An 18,680-nucleotide genomic window follows, 5' to 3' on the forward strand; every position below is an offset into this window, starting at 1 on the left:
TGAGACAAGAAACATGAAATACAATTATGTCATCAAAAAGTACCTGACTGAAAGAAAAGAACAACTCAAATTAACTTTTTGGTTAAAGCATGAAGACAGTGACAACGTGTATTAAAATGCGGAGTAGGTCGCTCAAGAAAAAACACTGAGGGCCAACTGAATCCCATTTTCATCATTCCTCACACCATAAAACATATTAAATTGTAAATTTATAACCTTCAGAAGAAGTCTGAAATAATCAATAGTGGGGGAAAAAAAAAGCCCATTGCAGTTCTGAAGTGTGGAGTCTATCCTTTACAAGTCCCATGTGAATCATAAAACTGGAACGTCGATGAGGCTTTAGAGTTAAAATCTTAAGTCCGTTTAAAAACCTAATTATTACATTAGCCTTTTGGAGCAAAGGTCTAAACTATCATGAATTTTGGTTTACAAGGAAAACTAGTATGATATAAAACTGAACAGAAATGCTGGGATAAACCCACAACTTCCAATAGTGCTCTTGAAGAATTCCATACCTCTAATCTCACAAATATCACCGCTATTAAATGTAACGAGAGAATATATCCAAAATGTGCACTGCCATGAGGGACTGTAGCCAAAGTGCAGAGTATGCTGTTTGTCTTGGAAATGTCCCACCTCTTGGTAAATTCTTTTAATCTTTTAATCTTTGCCAGTACCCTCCTGCTTCATGCTTCCCTCTGCTATCCCAGGCTCTACTAACTCACTAAACACCCCCATTCCCTCCTCCTCCAGCAAGAGCTCTATGCTTTCAAACCAAATTTCCTGTCAGCTCCACTTTTCAATCAGAACTCCAATTTCCTCAGGCTGGCTGATTTTGGCAGTCACTAAGCAAAATCCTGATCTGATAATCTGATTAAATTAATTCAAAGTAAGTTGTAACTGGCTAATAGAGTAAATTTTTGAGAGAAGCTGAATATTTGACAATCTAATTTGTAGAATATACAAAGGAGATACATTGAACCGGAAACCTGTCCTCTGTTAATACTCAAATTTCTTCCATTACTTCTTTTCTTTCTTCCTTTCTCTTTCCTTCCTTCCTACTTCCTCCTTCCTTTTCTTTCTCTTTCTTTTGTACTCTGTTTTATTCTTTTTCTTTTCTTTCCTTTCTTTACCTCCCTCTCTCCCTTCCTCCCTTCTTTCCTTCCTTCTTTCCTTTCTTCTGTCCTTCCCTCCCTCCTTTCTTCTTTCCCTTCAGTTTTTCTAGACTCTCAAAATTCTCCTTTACTAGTCACTTTTAAAAATCTGTAATGAGAAAAAAATTTGAGTAAGATTTAGGATTATCCTTTCTCTTGCTTGTAATAATCTGTCACCAACTTAAATTGTGAACAGTGCATTTGGAAGTATCACAATGAGCTACTGCTTTTTAAATTCAAATGCTTAACCTGCCACAAATAGCAACTATTGATTAGAATATCTTTCCCAGAAATGTTAGCTATCTTTTGTAAGTAATTACTGCTATTTACATCAGGACATCAATGGAAAGCACATCAATGGATATCATATATTCATTTTTACTAATTATTCCTTCAACATATTAATTAATAATAAATAATACCATGACTTATATCTTTCTACGAAATAATCAAAATGGTCTATTTCATGTTTTTATGTGCCAGGTGCTCTTCTAAGTGCTTTGGGTACAATAATACATTTAATCATCAAAATGAAATTATAAATTGGTAATTTTTATATACTTCCTTTCAACATATTTGGAAACTAAGATTTGGAGAAGCTAAGAAATTTGACAAAAATTACACAACAAATTGTATTTAAAACCCACTGCATGAGTCTATAAAAATATACATACTGTTTACTCCTCCAGGAATATATATGTATGCATGGTTCCTTAAAAAAAGTAAGTTATAAATGAGTATTGATACTTTCTCAAGCTCAGTCTCTTGCAGAAGGTGTGCAATCAGAGAATAGGAGTTAGACCAATGTTAAAAGATTGCCTTGCACAGCAAGCATTCTTAGGGTATCTTGGATAAACCTGGAAGAAGGTGAATGGGGTATGCTAGCCAGGAGGATCAATAAGAAGTAGTGTTACTTTCAGGTCATTTCATCTAAGGAGTAGGCGAGAGTAGAGGTACAGACTTCACAGCCAGCCTTTGCCAGGCTTGTGAATGACAGTCCTGGTGGCAAAATAGTGAACTCAACTGACTAGGTAAGGCACACAGGAAGTAATGTCCCCACAAATCCTAACAGCAGGTGAAAGAGAAAATCAGTCAACCTAATCACTGTGAAATAGGAAGAGAAAAATATAAGAAGTTCTTATTGGAAAAAAACCTTTATGTAATCCCATAATATAGCCTAATAATATAGTATAGTATTATTTCATTTATTTACATTGAATACTTTGGCATAGCAAAAGATATTGCTATGCCGAATACCACCAAGTAGCAAGCTATGCAAAGAAAATATTTGAACACTTGTTCCATAAACATCATAGCAGACTGTTTGCAAAGGTAACACCTTCTTGAAGTTTAAAATATCTAGTCATACAGAAGCATACAAACCATAAGATAAAGATGCCTTCCTTTCCATAATGATGGTATTCTGTTCCCCTGATATAACTACTAAACTAAGTATGTTTTCAGGAAGTATACATTATATGAACAAATACATAATCCCTTGTACTGGGTTTTTTTTTTGTAGTTTTTATTTTTTATTATGTATGTATGTATGCATGTATGTATATATGTGTCGACCAGGCTGGAGTGCAGTGGTGCAATGTTGGCTAACTGCAACCTCCAGCTCCCGAGTTCAAGTGATTAGAGACAGGGTTTCACCCTATTGGCCAGGCTGGTATTGAACTCCTGACCTCAAGTGATCTGCTCGTCTCAGCCTCCCAAAGTGTTAGGATTACAGGCATGGGCAACTGTGCCCAGCCTATTTTTATTTTTTAAAAATTTATTTATTTATTTGTTTGTTTATTTAAGACAGTGGTATCACTATATTTCCCAGGCTTGTCCTGAACTCCTGGGCTCAAGCTATCCTCCTGCCTCTGCCTCCCAAAGAGTTAGGATTACAGGTGTGAGCCACCACACCTGGCCCTCACTTGTAAAACAGATTAAATCATATTCCATAAACGTGACTTTAATTTGCTTGATATAGTTGGTCTTGTAAGAAAGGAAATCTTACTGCATATATTATGTTGATTTATTTACTTGATTTACTTACATACTTAATATGATGTGTGCGTGTGTGTGTGTGTGTGTGAGACACACTTGTGTGTGTGTGTATAAACCTTCATGTAATTAGGGACCTAAGTTCTTCCTCATTATCACTCCTATTTAATATGCTAAAAATTCAAGCTGTATATGGTGTGTTTAATCATGGGAATATTTTATATTTGTCCTCTATTATCTGTCAGAAATAAGATACTGAGGACTTTAAAAAGTTACTTTATCCAATTACTTCTCATACATTTCATACTGCTGTACATTTGGGGGTGGGGGCAAAAAAGCATATCTAAAGCCAAATGGCAGAGTTTGAAATACCCTGTAGGCCATAGTTAAGTATGTAAAAGTTTAATAAACTTAAATTTCCAGTTACTCTGGCCAAAAGTTTATGTTCCAGAAATATTAACTGACCATCTTAAAAGTAAATCCTAGATGTCGGGGTAGGTGGTTAGGCAAAGCATTCCCCTGAGAATTCTAAGGAAAAATGAAACTTGCTGAAGGAGTCAGAGTGAATGGGGTCATCCCTGCAACAGCAGCTATATTTTCATCTCTTTCCGCTTATCCCCCTTGGCACTGAAGAAATTCAGTACAGAGAAATGTTGCAGCTGGGAGGAGAGACAAGCATCTGGTTAAGAAATAACCCCATAGCTCAGGACAACTTTTGGCCTTCTATGTTGACCTTATTAAATTTCAACTCTTTTTTCTGGAAAAGAAATTCACTGAGAGAAGAAAAAATATTACAAAATATAGTTCTGGCACCACGAGTAAAGCTAATGGGCTTCAGACATCTTTTAGGTGAGGAACATATTTACTATCAAATAAAGACATGGGCTAGCACGAGAAGCATTCTTGGGCTTGTCAGAAAGCCGCATAAGCTCCTCGTGATATTGTGATTTTTAATAACATATACAACTAAACCTTGAATAACACAGCCTTGAACTGTGAAGGCTGTTATGCAGGGTTTTTTTTTTCAATAAATATATTAGAATTGTTTTTGAAATGTGTGACAATTTGAAAAAACTCACAATGTAGTATAGAAATGTCGAAATATTTAAGAAAAGGTTAGATATGTCATTAAATGCATAAAAATATGGAAATACTGCTGTATTTTATCATTTAGTACTATAGAATATATACAAATCTATAATAAAACATTAAAATTTACTGAACTGTACAAACACAAACACAAAGGCATTTGCAGTCGAGAAATGTAAACAAACAAAAATACAGTGTTAAATAACTGCATAAAATTAAGTCATATATGCTGTACTATTTTAATACTTTTATAGCCATCTTTTGTTGCCAATTCATGTTGAAAGTATCAAGTGTGCGTTTAAAGCACCACTGCCACATGAAGCTAATCATCTTCAAGTGATCAGTTCATTTATCCAGTAAAATGTGTAACATAGTAAACAGTGATCTCTTGCAGTTTTTATGTATTTTTCATGTTTAGTGCAATATTATAAACCTTGAATAACAGCATGGACCCATAAGAAGTGCCATTAGTGTTACTGAAAGTGCTCCCAAGGAATAGAGAGAAGTTACGACATTACAAGAAAAAGTTGAATTGTTTGACACATATCATAGATTTGAGGTCTGCAGCTGCAGTTGCCCAGAATTTCAAGATAAATGAATCCAATTTAACAACCATTGCAAAATTAGAAATTCATGAAGCTATAGCTGCAGTATCACCAGCCCTTTCCACAAAATGTTTTTCTATCGTATAGAATGTGCACCTTTTATGTGGTTTTAAGATTGCTGTGAGACAGACATACCTATAGACTCCAATATGATTTGAGAAAAAATGAAATCATTATTTGAAAACTTAAAACAAAAGCAAGGTGAAGGAGGTAAAACTAGAAAATTTGATGCCAGCAAAGGATGGTTTGGTAATTTTAGAATGAAGTGTTGCTTGAAATTGTCAACATAGCAGAAGAAGGCTGGGTGAGGTGGCTTACAGCTGTAATCCCAACACTTTGGGATTACAATGAATCCCAAAGTAATAGGCTGAAGCAGCAGATCACCTTAGGTCAGGAGGTCAAGACTAGCCTGGCCAACATGGTGAAACCATGTCTCTACTAAAAACAGAAAAATTAGCCAGGTGTGGTGGTGTTTACCTGTAGTCCCAGCTATTCAGGAGACTGAGGCAGGAGAATCACTTGAACCCAGGAGAAAGGGGTTGCAGTGAGCCGAGATCATACCACTGCCCTCCAGTCTGGGTGACAGAGTCCATCTCAAGAAAAAAAAAAAAAGTAAGTAAAGATAACAGAAGCAGCAGCAGCTTCTGCTGACCAAGAAGCAGCAAATGTGTTCCCGGACACCATTAAGAAAATCATTGAGGAGAAAGGTTTTCTGCCTGAACTGATCTTTAATGCAGACAAAAGTGCCCAATTGTCAGTGGGGAAAAAAATGTCACAAAGGACATTTTTTTAGTAAGGAAGAGAGGCAAGCAAGCACCAGAATTTAAGGCAGGAAGGCATAGGCTAACTCGACTGCTTTGTGCAATGCAGTCTGGCTTATGATTAGGACTGCCCTTGTCCATAAAGCTGCTAATCCCCAAGCCTTTAAGGTGAAAGAGAAACACCAGCTGCCGGTCTTTTGGTTGTACAACAAGAACACCTGGACGACAAGAACTCTTTCACTTTTTCTGGATTGGTTCCATGACTGCACTGACCCTGAACAGAAAGTACCTTTCCAGTAAACTGCCTTAAAGTTCTTATGACATACGGCAATGCCACCAGCCACCCAGAACCCTATGAGTTTAACACTGATGGTACAGAAGTGGCCTACCTGCCCCCAAACATAACATCTCTATTTCAGCCTCTAGAAAAGGGGGTCATAAGAACTTTTAAAGCTCAATATGCATGATAATGCATGGAAAGCTTTGTCAGTGCTATGGAAGAGGACCCCAGTGCCACATAATGAAAGTCTGGAAGAATTACACCATTGAAGATGCCATTGTTGTTATAGAAAAAGTTGTGAAAGCCATGGAACCTGAAACAATAAATTCCTACTGGAAAAACTGTGTCCAGATGTTATATATGACCTTACAGGATTTACAACAGAGTCAAAGAAATCATGAAAAGGATAATGGATACGGAAAAAAATGATGTGCTGGAGGGGGATTCAAGATATGAATCTTGGAGAGTCTTGGAGATAATAGACAGTACACAAGAGGAATTAATGAAAGCAGATTTAAACCAGTACCAGGCAACGAGAAAGAAGATGCAGAAGAAGTAATGCCAGAAATCAAAGAGGCATTAGACAATTTAGCAGAGGGGTTTCCATTATTCTAGACTCCTGTTGACTTATTTTATGACAAACTCTTTTGTGATATGGGCACAAAAATCAAACAAAATGGTGGAAGAATTGTTACCACATAGAAACATTTTTAGAGAAGTTAAACAGTAATTAGATATAAGTTAGGATGTATTTTTGTAACTCAGGTGTACCTGCCTCTCCTGCCTCCCTTTCCACCTCCTCCAACTCATCTATCTCTGTCGCCTTAGACAGGAGAGGCAACTCCCTTTCTTCCTTCCCCTCCTCAGCCTACTCAATGTGAAGATGAGGAAGATGAAGAGCTTTATGATGATCCTCTTCCACTTAATAAATAGTAGATATATTTTTTCTCCTTTATAGTTTTCTTAATAACATTTTTCTCTAGATTATTGTGAGAATATAGTATATAATGCATATAACGTATAAAATACATGTTAATTGACTGCTTATGTTATCAGTAAGGCTTCCAGTCAACAGTAGGCTATTAAGTTTTTGGGGAGTCAAAATTTCTAAGTGGGTTTTTTGCTGTGCCACCCCTACTCCCTGAATTGTTCAATGGTCACTTGTATATATATTTGGTCTTCACCTTGTTTCCCGATACATAGCTCTTACAACTTTTGGAATCTCTATTGTCATAAGAGTACCTAGTATGATAATAAAATGGTGAGGGGGCTGGTCACAGGATAAATCAATGCATTATTAGAGGGTTTGAGCTATTTGCCCGCCCCTCCAGGTTTGGGGGGAGGGAAAAGAGGCGAGAGGTTAAGTTGATTACTAATGGCAGATAATTTAATCAATCATGATGATAAAGAGACTTCCATGAAACATGAAAACCTAAAAGGACTGGGTTCAGAGCTTCCAGAGAGCTGAACAAGCGGAGGTTCCTAGGAGATGACAAACCCAAAGAGGGCATGGAAGCTCTGTACTTGTTTTTTTGTTTGTGTTTTGAAATAAAGTCTCACTCCAAGTTGGAGTGCAGTAGTGTGATCTCGGCTTACAGCAATCTCCGGCTCCCAGGTTCAAGCAGTTTTGATGCCTCAGCCTCCCAAGTAGCTGGAATTACAGGCGTGGCCACACCCAGATTGTACCTGTTCTTATATGCCTTTCCCTATGCATCTCTTCCATCTGCCTGATCGCTGATATGTATCCTTTGTAATATCCTTTATAATAAACTAGTAAACATAAGCGTTTCCTTGACTTCTCTGAGCTGCTGTAGCAAATTAATCAAACTCAAGAGAAGATCAGCCAGGTGCGGTGGCTCCTACCTGTAACCCCAGTACTTTGAGAGGCCAAGGCGGGTGAATCGCCTAAGGTCAGGAGTTCAAGACTAGCCTGGTCAACATGGTGAAACCCCGTCTCTACTGAAAATACAAAAATTAGTGGGGTGTGGCAGCATACAACTGTAATCCCAGCTACTTGGGAAGCTGAGGCAGGAGAATCACTTGAACCCGGGAGGTGGAGGTTGCAGTCAGCCGAGATTGCCCTATTGCACTCCAGCCTGGGTGACGAGCAAAATTACATCTCAAAAAAAAAAAAAAAAAAAAAAAAAAAAAGAGAGAAGATTGTGGGAACCCTGATTTATAGAGAGTTGGTCAGAAATATGGGTTCTATTACTTCTGACTGGTATCTGAAGTGGAGTGTGAGGGCAGTAAGAGGACTGAGCCCTCAACCTGTGGGATCAGAAACTACCTTGAAGTTGATAGAGTCAGAATTAAATAGAATTAGAGGATACCCAGCTGGTGTCCACTGCAGACTTAATTTTGGATAATTGCTTAGTGTGTGTGGGGGTGAAAAATCCACACACATTTGGTCATAGAAGTGTTCTATGTTGTGAGAGTATAGTATGAGAATCTGAATTTGTTTTCTCCTATATCCTTACTCTCCTCTTTTTCTCCACCAAAGAAATTGTCAAAATATCTAGAATTTTTTCTTTATAACTAGCATATCTAATAAAAATGATAAAATTGGTGATCAGTTGGTATAGACAGGGGCTGGAGAATCTTTGTTAATAGAGTTTGATGCAAATAAAATATGCTGTTGTAATACCAAAGAATAAGTAACTTTGAGTATAAACAGAGGTTGGAGGCAATGCCTTAGCATTAGCAGGCAGAGGGATATCATGTAGGGGACAAAGCAAATAATTTCGAGGTAAGTGAAGAAAAATTATGATTGGGTCAGAACTAGTTTTTCTATTTATTAATTGTGATAAAAAGCAAGCAAGCAAGCAAACAAACAAAAAACAGAATAACCTGGAGGTAATAGAGATCAATATTCAGATAATAAGGCGAATATAATGGGAATACTTGTAAAATAATAGGTATCTTCTAAAAAAGTAAATTTAGCCATAGATTGATTAACTAAAAGCCTATTTTAGGAGTTTGTAAAATGACTGCAGAACAAACATGAATAAAATTTTATTCTTCTTTTATTTGGGAGAATAACTATATGTATTTGTTTTAGGTTTCAGAGAATGACAAAAGGGAAAGTGGGAACCAAACTCTTTTGAAATATTTTTATTCCTCTAAAAAATCATTAAAATTAGTTATAAGGGCGCAAATTTTACAGTCAACAGTATCTGGAGTATTCATGATAATAAAATATAAACACAATTCTTTCAAAATCTTCATAAAATCATTTTAATCACATCTATTCTAAATTTTGTAAAATCATCTTAGACAACTTTTTCTGTCATCACTATCATTGAAAAATTAATAACCCATTGACGGTCTCTACAGAAAAAAATATATACACCATGTATTGCATGTAATTTCAGAGTGATGATTATTTTGTGTAAAACTTACTCTCGATCCAAATTTAAGGGCTTCTAGTGTAGAAGAATGTTTCTCATTAAATAAAGTAAGACCTATAAATGGCTTTTGAAATCTGACTTCTACAGATAAAAAGGTACTTTGTGCCTGCATAACACTGTAAACATGGGGTGGGTTGGTGGTGGGAGAGGTGGAGGACACAGCTAACAGTGTGTCTATATTCATGCACCAGAAATGATTCTGGAACTCTCTGCTCTTATTTTTCTTTTGCTCTTTCAACTGTCTTACTACTCATTCTCTGGGAGGCCCTGTATAACAGCACAAGAAGTAAAAAGGAGATGTATCTAATAAATATATTCCTAATATACTGACTGTAGTAAACACAGCAAGAACAGAAAATGACCCAGCGCATTAAAGGTTATTATAAACTACATTAAACTAACTTATTATTGTAAACAAATAAAAAGCCCTGTAAATATCAGGATATATTTATTTAACAGTTGCATATGTGTGTTGAATAGTCTGAATAACCTCAAGTAATAGCCACACTTTAAGACACTGTAAATTCTTAGCTTGTTATTAAAGCCAGTATTATAATCCTAAATGTCATCTTAAGAAAATCCATGGTTGTAGGATCACAAATACATATAGTCTAACAATATAAGCAATCTTAATTTTCCCTAATTAAAAATTAGAGTAAAATCACCTGCCAGGAGTGATAGCCAAGTATCTTTTACATCAAATTTATCAAAATAATCTTTTAGGATAGAACAATTTTGATCAACTGTGTTAATATTTCAGAACTGCTTATAACAGTACCATAAGTATGCATTTTTTAATGCATGCAACTTACAAGTGATAACTACCCAATGGAACACTAGAAACTTCATCACATTGGTTTATTTTGCAAGTTACTTACTATATGTGTATTCCATTCTCTTCTTGTTCAAATCTTGACATTAAGAGTTCTCCTCATCTCAGAAAGAGCTCCTGAAAAGTATTTTTAGATTATAAAAGATTGCATTTATGCATATACATGCAAATATTTCCCTTAAATAATGATCAATATCTTCTAGCTATTTTCAGTATTTATTAGGAGATGCGGGTCCAAAAACGATCAGCAACTTAGTAGATTATCTCTTAGCACACTTGATTTTTATTGAATGTTGTCAAGGCATCAAAATGTGTGTATTCACTGTTAAAAAGTGTTAAATTTGCATTTATTCTTTCATCAGCTGGGCTAATAGCTGGGTGTTACTGTTGTTTGTGTTGTTGTTTTAAGCAACTGAGGTGTTAAGAGGTCCTAATTAAGTAAATTAAACAAACACAGCATTAAGTTTCAAAATCAAAGTGTTAGAACAGATACCTGTTTGATCTGCAGTTGACTAATGAGAGCAACAGTACATCACAAACACATTTGATGTTATTCCTGGCTCAGCATATTTGGTTTGATTAAAAAAAAAAATCTCACTCAAGTAACTGCCCAATATATTGCTCTGAGAGACTGAGAGGAAATTAATGATTTATTTCTAGCTTACTTGCCCATATTTTGCAAATAAATCAATACATGGATGGATGGGTTTTTTGGAATGCCAATGATCTATGTTACAGTGTAACATTATCATGGGAAGAGCATGGTGGAGTTTGCAGGGCTGAATCACAAAGCACAATACAACACAATAACAACAACAACAACAAACCAGGGGTAAATCATTTCAGCACAATTCACAAATTACACAAAGAAGGTAATGGCTGGCTTACAAGTTCCACAAGCATTACTTGAGACACTTATGGTCCAATGAGGAAAACAATACAGATAATGATAAACTAATAACCACAACTAATGAGAAAACATGATCCAATGAAGTTAATTACATGATAGTTCTTTCGTTCTTTCTAAATTGAACAGGGTAGGTATCACTGAGAAAGAATTTAAGCTGTACCTAAATGAAAAATTATCACGTTCAAACATAAAGTGAGAGAGAGAGAATACAGTAATCCAGATTAAAATAATGTGGGTTAGGAAGCAGGAGACAAGTAGGATGGGAGAACCTAAACACTGAATTTAACTTCAGCCCAAATCAAGGAAAGTAGGAGAAATAAATCGATGTTTATAAGGGAAATTAATAATCTCAGTTTAGTGCCTAATTGAATCTGTAGTACCTATAGGAAATTCAGAACAAAAAGTTCAGGATGAATATCTAAATTTAAGGTATAGATTGAGTAAGTTGCATAAAGGTAATAACTGAAGCTTTGGGAGCATTTGAGATGGCCCAGAACATATGCACGGTGTGGTTAGAGAATAAACCTGTGGAATGCCTATATTTGAAAAGACAAGCAGCAGAAGATGAGAATAAAAGATATGTTCAGAGAGCAGTAGAGGAGCCAAGAGAGAGTATTTCAGATGTTACAAGAGGGTAAGAGTTTCACTGAAAAATAAAAGTGACCAGCATTGTCAATGACACATATTAAGTAGCAGATTTAGCTTAGAAGATTATTTGCACTTTTTGAGGAAGCAAGCCGTTTCATGAAGTGGCAGGCAAAGAAATCAGATTGCAAATTGATTACAAAATTGATCAGTGCAGGAATTGGTCAGAATGAGTAAGGAAGTTTGTGAAAAAGCAGGGTCTGTTTTTTCCAGAGAGAAAGGTACATTGGAAAATGGAAGGCAGCAGGCAAGTGTGTCAAAGAATTAACACATCACTTTAAAAGTATCGTATTTTAATGTGATTTATCTGTGCTATTCATTAAAGAGGTACATCAATCAAGCCTGATTTTCCAACCAGGATAATTAATGGATAACTTGAAACAATTAAATTTCAACATCTCAAGTTGTCTAATACTACCTAACTCGTAGTTACTAAGAATGAAAATGTGTAATGTGTGTGGTTTAAAATAAAAGACTGTGATGATTAATTTTAGGTGTCAACTTTATTGGATTAAAGACTACCTGGGGAGCCAGTAAAGCATTAGTTCTGGGTGTGTCTGGTAGGGTGTTTCCTGAGGAGATTACTGTGTGAGTTGGTGGGTTGGGTGGAGAAGATTCACCCTCAATGTGGTTGTAAAAGGCAGAAGAAAGGTAAATTCTCATTCCCTCTCTCTCCTGGAGATATAACACATTTCTTCTGCCCTAGTGTTGGAGGGTTTCAAACTACAGCGACTCCATTCTCAGTGAGGGATAGGAAAATGAGGCTGGGACTGGCTGGGTTGCATTCCCAGAAACGTAGGTATTCCTAGCCTCTAGATGTTTACGGGCAAGGGAACAGATTGATAATGTTTACTAAACAGACCCAGACTTAGAAGTGTCCTGATATTCTATTACCTTGAGAAAAGAAGCATTCCTAATTTTGCTTTCAAGATCACAATATTGATTCTTGCAAAATATACTAATTAAGAAAAGTAATCCTTTATCACAAACTTTTGCAGCAGAGCACATCTCCTCATAATCTTTTTTTATCCTGTACGTAAACAAGTATTGTACCTAGTGTGGATGTGTTTCTTCTCTTACTTTCGGGAACACCCTATTCCGTCTATGGAGTAGCTGTACTTTCACTACTTTATTAATAAACTTGCTTTTGCTTTGCACTGTGGACTTGCCCTGAGTTTTTTCTTGCACAAGATCCAAGAACCTACTCTAGGGATCTGGATCGGTACCCCTTTCCTGTAACACTCAGACACCAAAAGTTCCAGGCTGTCCAGCATTTGGACCCTGATATTTGCACCAGAGGCTCCCCAGGTTCTCAGGACCTCAGTCTCAGACTGAGAGTTTTACCCTCGACTTCGCTGGTTCTGAAGCTTGAATACTTGTACTGAGCCATGCTACAGGCATCCCAGGATCTCCAGCTTGCAGATGGCCTGTGTCAGGACTTCTCAGCCTCCATAATCACATGAGCCAATTCCCCTAACAAATCACCTCTCATATATCTATCTACATATGTATCTTATTGATTTTGTCTCTCTGGAGAATGCTAATGAAAATAACTTCGCATTTTAAAAATATTTTTTGACAAAAGACGTATACTCATGTGAACAGAGGCTTACAAAGCTCTGAAACTCAATCTCATCATAAATGTTTCCAAAGACTATTATAGGACAAATAATCATGAAAGGAAAAATAAGATATTTCTGCCTTTCTTGTAGACTCTAAAACATGCATTTTTCTCACTTTGAAAGTAATGATGTAAGTCAACAAAGCATTCGGGAAACAAATGTTTTCCACCCAAATAATCTTCAGAAATATTCCTAAGACTATGAAACTATTTTTCAAAGGCCACAATGACTGCTTACATCGCAGACAACCTGAAATTGATGTTCTACAAAATAACTGGATAGTGCTCTTGATAAGTGTCAAATTCTTGATGCACAAAGAAAGACTGAAGAAATGTCAGATTGGAGGCAAAGTGCCTGACAGCTACCTGCAATGTCGGATTCTGGATTGTATCCTAGACTGAATCCTAGACTGTATCCTCAGGGAGACAACTAAGGAAACTCAAATAGGTCTATGAATTAGTTAATAGAATGGGTTCAGTATTAATCTTTTGTTTTCAATAACTGTTCCCTGATTATGCAAGACGTTAACATTTAAGACACTGCTTACAAACTGTCAAGGAATTTCTGTACTACTTTTGAAAATTTTTAATAAGTCTGAAATTATTTAAAAGTTTCTTTTAAATATTTCTAACTACGAATAAAATGAAGAAACAATTATCTGGAAAGAATATAAGAGAGCTGAATTTAACAATGTAATTTTAGGTGTCATGTTGCTTTTTAAAAATTTCAACCAGTTGAAAAATGGCCAGATCCAAGCAACAACAAGAAAACTTACCAATAATGCTGGGATCCTCAAGAAAGAAATTCTTTGTTTACATGTGAAGTAGTCAGTGTGTATCTTAGGAAAAACAAAACAAAAAACCTCAGAATGTGATTTTCAACCTGCATTTTCATGTGACTGTCCTAATGTAAAAGTGATGGTCAAGGCCAAATTTTAAGTTTCCATGCCATATGATTTTGCATTTCTACTCTGTGAAAGACACTAGTTATCATAAACAAAACACTGTCTGTGATTATGAAAATACTGCTGGAATATGATACATGTTTCCCAGTAACAGTATTTCATAGAATCTGTTATGACAAAGAGGCAAGCGAAGTCCTGTTTAGAAATAGAGGAAATAGGAAACCTTTGGATTACCTCAGCAGAAGCCTGGACACACGGCTGTCACCATGGAGAGAATGAGGAAGGGTGTCGGGGCGAAGGGTCATTTGAAACTATTAAAGAATTATGAAGGGCAATGATTGAGACATAAAGGAGAAGGACATTTTAGGAAGAGAAAAAACCTAAGCACAGGCATAGGATAGAAAATGACAGGGTTGTTTTCATTATCTAATTCGAATGAGAGGTGGAAGAGCTCCAAAATTGGAATTTCCTTGAACGATAGCATGTGAGGAAAACACTTTGGGGTTTAAAGAGCCTTAGGGCTCCCATCAAATTATGTGTTGCAAGTAAACACTAACTCCTCCCACATTTAAAACCAGTTTTACTAAATGCTGCTTAATGCATTTCTGTCTCCAAATTCAGCAAAGTTCCATAGAACCTAATATATGAAATGCACGCTTTAGTTGCCATTTCCAAAGTATTGCTGGCAAATTTCCAAGTGCTGGAACTTAAAATAATGCTCTAAGTGCATTGTTTTGTATGTAGCCAATTATAATTCACCTGCAGACTTCTTAAAACGTCAATAATTCGAGACTCTAAACCAGTATCAAATTGTCTACTAAGGTTCCAAAACACTGAAAAACACTGTTAACTGGATATGGATTTCATTCTAGCAGTAATTGCGAAGATATTTTAGCAGCAATTTGCTTCCTGAAACACTAGTCTCAGAATATGTTAATTGGTCTGATGTAAAAAGTAGTCTGTCAGTCAATACCTTTGGTAAACATTGGGTTAAGCAAGGTTAATCAGATTTCTTTACTGTAGAAGATATTGAAACCTTGAAACAATTAATGAGAAATAAGGTATTTAATGAAGAAGAAGATAAGATGCATTGTCACAGAAACCCAGCAGAAATCTAGTGATAAAAGTGTTCTAGAACACATACTTTGGAAAAGTGTGAACCAAATGCATCTCTGTTTGGCCTCATTTTAAATATATCGGACATTTGATGGGACAGCTTATCCAAATGTTCATGAAGAAAGAGAAAATTTCTCCTAAACAACTAGATTTCTGCATACTTGTTATTACAACATTTCCAATTAATGCCGTCTGTGGGAAAATTTTCTCTACTTGAGAAAATGTCTCAAAGCAGAAATTGGTGAGAGGAAAACAAATCACGAACAGATATGTCCTTTTCTGCCAATTTCTTCAGGGAACAAAAGCTAGTTAGTCAACCAGAAGCCTGAATTTTATTCATCTTATAATTAAATCACTTGAAATGATCACTTAGATGATAATGAAACACTGCAATAGGAAAAGCAAATCACTAGATAAGTTTCAAAAAAAGGCATAAGAATTGGAGCAGCAGTTTGAAGATATTTATCTATATTGCAGGTTTGTCTTATAACGCCAGCCACAACATGTACATCCATGAAAAATAATTATGTAATGTCAACACTTTGGAATTGGTTCACAATTTCAGATATTAGGAGCTAAAAAAAAAAAAAAAAAGGATATCTATGCCAATCATGTTATGGTTCTATGGCTTGAGAAGTAAGAGACATATAAATGTCTAACACTAGAATCTGGGGCAGCAGAAAGAATGATACCAAACAAAAACTTTAATATGTCAAACCTAATTTGAAAATGTCAATACAATGTCATCCGATTGTTTCTCTGAGAAGGTAAATTTTGTGATTGTAGTAGGGATTGAGATTAAAGATATTTATCATATCTACCATCATATTTATCTTATTTCTTAATCATGGAAGTGTTTAAAGTTTTCTTGGTACTTTTATCAGGCTACTTACATAGTAATTTTCAGTTTACAGCCATCCCTCAATTGACAAACAGTGAGATTATCCTTTCTCAAGTGGATGATCAGAATTCCCAGTCATGGGGAAGACATCATATACTCTTCAAAAGAATAATGTATGTTTTAACATAACTTCTTGTGTGGGGGATTTATCAGCATCCAAAAGCACCTTGTTTTCTTATAGAGTTCTAGAATTAGGTCCCCCCACACAAATAAATTACTTAATTGGGGTAGTCACCTCTTGTCCAGAAGTGACATGTTTTAGAAATGTGAATCTTGGAGAAAATGCTGGATTTTATTGCTCTTACTACTAGTAAGAATGTATCTAACTTCAGTCCAACTATCTCTAAGTTGCTATTACAATATTTTTTCTCACGATTTTTGTAAATCTCACTCTCCACAATATTCAGCAAACTCATGAGGAAGAAAGATTGTCACAGTATGTATACAAAGTTTTCAGTAAAGATTGATGATCAGAATAATACTTGATTTGAAAATATTGCAATGCTTAAATATTATTTAGAGTACAAAAATAATAGGTTTGCTAAAGCAAAGTTGGTCCTTCTTTCTCCTCTAAGCAATTAAGTGTTTGCATCTTGTTCAATACTCCCTCCCTGGAAAAGGAAGTGCTAGCCTTATGTGGCAGCCACCTGCAGTGAAGAAAACAGCCTTCAGTTGTCCTGCCTGGAAGGTTCTTCCCCCAGGTGTAGGCTATATTAGCTTCAAGTCTTCCAACTTTTTATTCAAGGATTATTTCTTCAGGGAAGTTCTCACCAACTACCCTACCTACAATTGTTATTAACCTTCTGGGCTCAAATGGATCCTCCCACCTCATGCACCCAAGTAGCTGGGATTAGAAGTGTGTGACACCATTCCTGGTTAATTTTTGTGTTTTATTGTTGGTACAGACAAGGTTTCACCATGTTGCCCAGGTCTCAAATTCCTTGGCCTAAGCAATCCACCACCTCAGCCTCCCAAACTGCTGGGATGACAGGCGTGAGGCACTGTACCCAGCATCTCTTAATTATTAATCATTATCAACATACTGTATACTTTACCTACTTGTTACCTAATACTGAACTAAAATGTAGTCTCCACAAAGATAAGGAGTTTTGTCTTTTTCTTTCGGTTCTACATCACCAGCACCTAGGAGAGTCCATGGCTTAAACAGATGCTCAATAATCATTGAATGACTAAATCACCATCATTATAAAAGATTTCTTTTATGTATACAGGTAATTCTGCTATTTGGTGCACTTTGTTAAATAATTACATACCCCAAACCCTTTAAAAGCTCAACAGAAATTATTAAATGCTGATATAGGCAGATGTCGGTGTTGGGCAATCACTAAAATGAATAGCCAATAAAATTAATATTGGGCAATCAATAAAATGTTATAAAAATACATTATGATGAGTGGATATTCATGTAACATATAAAAACAACACACCTTAAAAAATAGTAAAACAAAATGGATATTGAAAGAAATATTAGCAGTCTGTTATATGTATACCTCTCTAAATTTTAAAACACAGGCTCATCTTTTTTTTCCAAATTTTTTTCTTAATAAGTCCCAAGAAGCACACTCAAATTGGTCATCTAGTTATTATATTCTTTATCCAGATTTTATATTCATTTGCTATTATTTTATTTTACGGCTCTTGTGTTTTCAACTTGGTTGTAAGTTTCTGGAAGGCAAGATTACGTACAACAGTGGCCCTACAGCATCTAACTCAGGAGTAAATGCTCGGCCAACCCTGATTATATATGTGTTGATTGATTGGTTGATTGACTCATTTATGATATCTAATCTAGTATCTATAGATATAGAAGTAGTTCTCTGTAACCTTCAAGTCAATGAGCTCTATAGAATGACACCAAGGTAACAAGCAAAAGAGATAGCACATCCAGCCCTTACTCGGCAATAATATGACATTTAGGGTATCATGGGAATTTCTAATTGAAAAGTTGAAGGAAAAATCACATTTTACAAAGAAAGGACCCATACAACTATGAAACCAAATGCACTATCTTGAAAGCAATTTGCAAAGGCATTCAAAACTTTTTATATATGAAATGTCAAAATTAGGAAAATGATATTCAGTGTCATTAATTATTGCACAATATGAAATTTACTTAAACTATTGTCAAACATTTGGATTATTTTTAAATTTTGTTATATGTAAGTCTATAATGTATGTTAGCTAAATTTCTGTATGATCATAGAATTTCTTTATTTGTAAATAAAGAAAGCTACTCATCTCTTGAGTAGCTTCCATGCTTAGGCTTGGACTTCCAAAAAGCCAGTGAGTCACACTGGGGAGGTCTGTAGCACAGTTTAAATACGGGATTATAGTAGAATCCTAAGAACACTCTGATTTTTTGCTGGGAGTAACAATCCTTGCAGTGATTAAAATACATGAAATATGATGCAGTTTCCAATGAGTGAAATAAAACCATT

The 18,680-nt window shown here is 35.7% G+C and overlaps 1 long non-coding RNA gene across 1 annotated transcript; it reads right to left on the bottom strand.

Moving 5' to 3' along the window:
- Nucleotides 1–1,381: 1,381 nt before the first annotated feature.
- Nucleotides 1,382–17,112, bottom strand: LOC116550593. Its single transcript, XR_004268499.1, has 2 exons — nucleotides 10,170–17,112; nucleotides 1,382–2,219 (listed from the first exon to the last, which is right to left on the bottom strand). It is a non-coding gene; the product is annotated as an uncharacterized LOC116550593 (long non-coding RNA).
- Between the last annotated feature and the right edge of the window lie 1,568 nt (nucleotides 17,113–18,680).

The sequence above is a fragment of the Sapajus apella genome, unplaced genomic scaffold (genome assembly GCF_009761245.1).
Source record: "Sapajus apella isolate SASKATOON/1434 unplaced genomic scaffold, GSC_monkey_1.0 scaffold8, whole genome shotgun sequence".
Lineage (NCBI taxonomy): Eukaryota > Metazoa > Chordata > Mammalia > Primates > Cebidae > Sapajus > Sapajus apella.